The sequence below is a fragment of the Sinocyclocheilus grahami genome, unplaced genomic scaffold, assembly GCF_001515645.1.
Source record: "Sinocyclocheilus grahami isolate Dianchi unplaced genomic scaffold, SAMN03320097.WGS_v1.1 scaffold328.1, whole genome shotgun sequence".
NCBI lineage: Eukaryota > Metazoa > Chordata > Actinopteri > Cypriniformes > Cyprinidae > Sinocyclocheilus > Sinocyclocheilus grahami.
In genome coordinates, this window is record NW_015505507.1 from 103,022 (window position 1) to 107,392 (window position 4,371).

The 4,371-nt window shown below is 38.6% G+C and overlaps 1 protein-coding gene across 1 annotated transcript in view; it reads right to left on the minus strand.

Moving 5' to 3' along the window:
* The window catches only part of atrnl1a (attractin-like 1a), a 291,501-nt gene that overhangs the window by 92,157 nt on the left and 194,973 nt on the right, over positions 1-4,371 (minus strand). The window lies entirely within an intron of this gene.

A 4,371-nucleotide genomic window follows, 5' to 3' on the forward strand; every position in this document is an offset into this window, starting at 1 on the left:
AAGTGTGTTGTAACGCATGCATTACTGAACATGTACCGAGTAAAATATTACTGAAAATTGATTAGTAATGCCTTACACTACTGCGTTACAGCAAAAAGTAATCCGTTACTGCAATGCATTACTTTTGTAACGTGTTACTCCCAACACTGATTAGGAGTGAGGAGTTGGGGTGGAGGAGGGATGCCGGAAAACTGTCATGGGACAGAGGCAGGTAGGCTGCATATATATATATATATATACTGTATATATACAGTATATACGTATTGTGCTAGTTAGGATGGTTAGCTAAACGAGTTACACCTATGCCAAATTGGTTGATTATCTGATCGTGCTCCTCCCGAACCTGATTAATAAAACATCATATAAACATCATATATATTGCGATATGAAAAAAAAAAATCACCAGATGACTTGAATTGCTCTATTTGAAAAAAAAAAAAAATCAATGATTGGGATGATTTGTAGAAATCAGCATAGAAAATAAACAAATTACAAGCATAGATAAATATAATAGAACAAAGATACAAAAAGTAAACAGTGCTTTATATTTTTCAGGTAAGTCTAACAGTATTCAGGTGCAGAAATTGAATAAATGTAAAATAACACTGCATAGTCTTCACTGTATAAATTAAATCTAATAAATCTGTTTTAAAGTTACAAAAGTGTTTATTTCTCTATGTGTTTTGTTGTTTGATTAACATTCATGATACAGAAAGCGACAGGAACATTAAACTGCTGTGAATATACCGTTACACATTAATTTCCTTTCTCAATTGTTTACCTTCACCTAAGCCATAAGCAGCTGTGTTTACAAGGATACTTCCAGAGACATGCATTTTGAGATCATTTTGCGCGTATGTGTCATTTCAGGCACACATAGACACGGAAGTGAACGGGATTCAGAGTTCACGTGCATCTGCGTGGCTCTCACCGTGTCTACATCGGACACGAGCGGCGCGGTACGATGCGACAAAATACTACAAAACCCATTATAATCAGTGATACTGTCTATACTGGATGTGGCGCGGCACAACGTAATAAAATACTATAGAACCCATTATAATCAGTGATGCTGTCTACACTGGATGCGGCACGGCGCGACAAATCCCCGACAGTAAACTGATGCCACATTCTATTTATGACGTACTGACACAAAGTTAAAATAATTTGCAATGGTCGCTTTGTCGCATCCAGTGTAGACAGATTTCAGAGGTGCGGGGCAGTGCGACACGACAGCTGTCGCGTCCGGAGTAGACACGTTGTCTGTGTGTGAGCAAAGAAAACGATCAGTATAAAAATAACGCTCAGTATATAAACATCGCACATCCTGCGATGTGACTATCGCGGATGCGCACATTGCGATATCGATGCTGAAACGATATATCGTGCAGCCCTATCATGAACGCATGTAAAACATAGGGCTGTAGTAGTCGAGTTCGGTCTCTAGACATTTTTCTATCGTCTCGGACTTGTTGGTGTTTGCACTCGGACTTGTCTCGGACTTGGTCATTGGACTCGCCAAGTGTTCTTGTTGGTCTCGACCGAGTCCAGCAATATGCTTTTTTTCTCCTTCAAAACAAAAACACATTTGCATGTCGTGCCTGAAAACGTGTGGAAAATGCTAGGCGCGCCGCTTTCTCCTTCTTTCCAAAGCACTCTGTAGCCTGCGCTCTATGCTTGCGCTCCCGTGGCATCTGCCGTTGCTAAGAAACTATGACCTGCGCTCTCCATGAAGTTTCAGCAAAGGATAAATGGATTTGCAGCACTAAAAATCCCTTGAGGTAGCTCTGCTACTAAATTTATTTTAAAAAATGGCTATCCTTGGACAGCTATGATCAGCTGTTTCTCCATCTTGGCTTAGCTTTCAATTTTGTTATGGGAAAGGATGAAGCTGATTGGTTAATTCTTGTCACATGACCCGCGGTTTTGGGCTAAAAGTGTGTTGTAACGCATGCATTACTGAACATGTACCGAGTAAAATATTACTGAAAATTGATTAGTAATGCCTTACACTACTGCGTTACAGCAAAAAGTAATCCGTTACTGCAATGCATTACTTTTGTAACGTGTTACTCCCAACACTGATTAGGAGTGAGGAGTTGGGGTGGAGGAGGGATGCCGGAAAACTGTCATGGGACAGAGGCAGGTAGGCTGCATATATATATATATATATACTGTATATATACAGTATATACGTATTGTGCTAGTTAGGATGGTTAGCTAAACGAGTTACACCTATGCCAAATTGGTTGATTATCTGATCGTGCTCCTCCCGAACCTGATTAATAAAACATCATATAAACATCATATATATTGCGATATGAAAAAAAAAAATCACCAGATGACTTGAATTGCTCTATTTGAAAAAAAAAAAAAATCAATGATTGGGATGATTTGTAGAAATCAGCATAGAAAATAAACAAATTACAAGCATAGATAAATATAATAGAACAAAGATACAAAAAGTAAACAGTGCTTTATATTTTTCAGGTAAGTCTAACAGTATTCAGGTGCAGAAATTGAATAAATGTAAAATAACACTGCATAGTCTTCACTGTATAAATTAAATCTAATAAATCTGTTTTAAAGTTACAAAAGTGTTTATTTCTCTATGTGTTTTGTTGTTTGATTAACATTCATGATACAGAAAGCGACAGGAACATTAAACTGCTGTGAATATACCGTTACACATTAATTTCCTTTCTCAATTGTTTACCTTCACCTAAGCCATAAGCAGCTGTGTTTACAAGGATACTTCCAGAGACATGCATTTTGAGATCATTTTGCGCGTATGTGTCATTTCAGGCACACATAGACACGGAAGTGAACGGGATTCAGAGTTCACGTGCATCTGCGTGGCTCTCACCGTGTCTACATCGGACACGAGCGGCGCGGTACGATGCGACAAAATACTACAAAACCCATTATAATCAGTGATACTGTCTATACTGGATGTGGCGCGGCACAACGTAATAAAATACTATAGAACCCATTATAATCAGTGATGCTGTCTACACTGGATGCGGCACGGCGCGACAAATCCCCGACAGTAAACTGATGCCACATTCTATTTATGACGTACTGACACAAAGTTAAAATAATTTGCAATGGTCGCTTTGTCGCATCCAGTGTAGACAGATTTCAGAGGTGCGGGGCAGTGCGACACGACAGCTGTCGCGTCCGGAGTAGACACGTTGTCTGTGTGTGAGCAAAGAAAACGATCAGTATAAAAATAACGCTCAGTATATAAACATCGCACATCCTGCGATGTGACTATCGCGGATGCGCACATTGCGATATCGATGCTGAAACGATATATCGTGCAGCCCTATCATGAACGCATGTAAAACATAGGGCTGTAGTAGTCGAGTTCGGTCTCTAGACATTTTTCTATCGTCTCGGACTTGTTGGTGTTTGCACTCGGACTTGTCTCGGACTTGGTCATTGGACTCGCCAAGTGTTCTTGTTGGTCTCGACCGAGTCCAGCAATATGCTTTTTTTCTCCTTCAAAACAAAAACACATTTGCATGTCGTGCCTGAAAACGTGTGGAAAATGCTAGGCGCGCCGCTTTCTCCTTCTTTCCAAAGCACTCTGTAGCCTGCGCTCTATGCTTGCGCTCCCGTGGCATCTGCCGTTGCTAAGAAACTATGACCTGCGCTCTCCATGAAGTTTCAGCAAAGGATAAATGGATTTGCAGCACTAAAAATCCCTTGAGGTAGCTCTGCTACTAAATTTATTTTAAAAAATGGCTATCCTTGGACAGCTATGATCAGCTGTTTCTCCATCTTGGCTTAGCTTTCAATTTTGTTATGGGAAAGGATGAAGCTGATTGGTTAATTCTTGTCACATGACCCGCGGTGCACTTGCTGTGTTTTGAAAAGTTTAGATTTTTCTAATTTAATTTTCTACCTGTTAGATTGTGTTTTATTAACATCTACACCTAGTTCCTTCTACAGCCTTTATTAATATTAGTTAACTTTAATTTCAGCATTCACTAATGCATTATTCAAATGACAAGTTGTGTTTGTTAACATTAATGCACTGTGAACAAACAATGAATGAACAACTGTGTTTTTATTAAATAATGTTAACAAAGACAAAAATAAATAGTGTAATAAATATATTGTTAATTCAACAAAACTCTGGGGTTTCAGCGATGACTCATCTGAACGCCTTTGATTGGCCATTGCATTAATAAACTCAGTGGAATCCTATGTTATTGGTTGTAATGCTCACCGCTGTAAAAACAAACTTAGTTTAAATATTTAGTTTTATTTGTTGGCCCTAATATGCACAGTTAATTATTCATTTATTTATCACAAGTAATCATCATTGCAAAAAAAAAAAAAAAAAAAAACCCAATGTTTTAC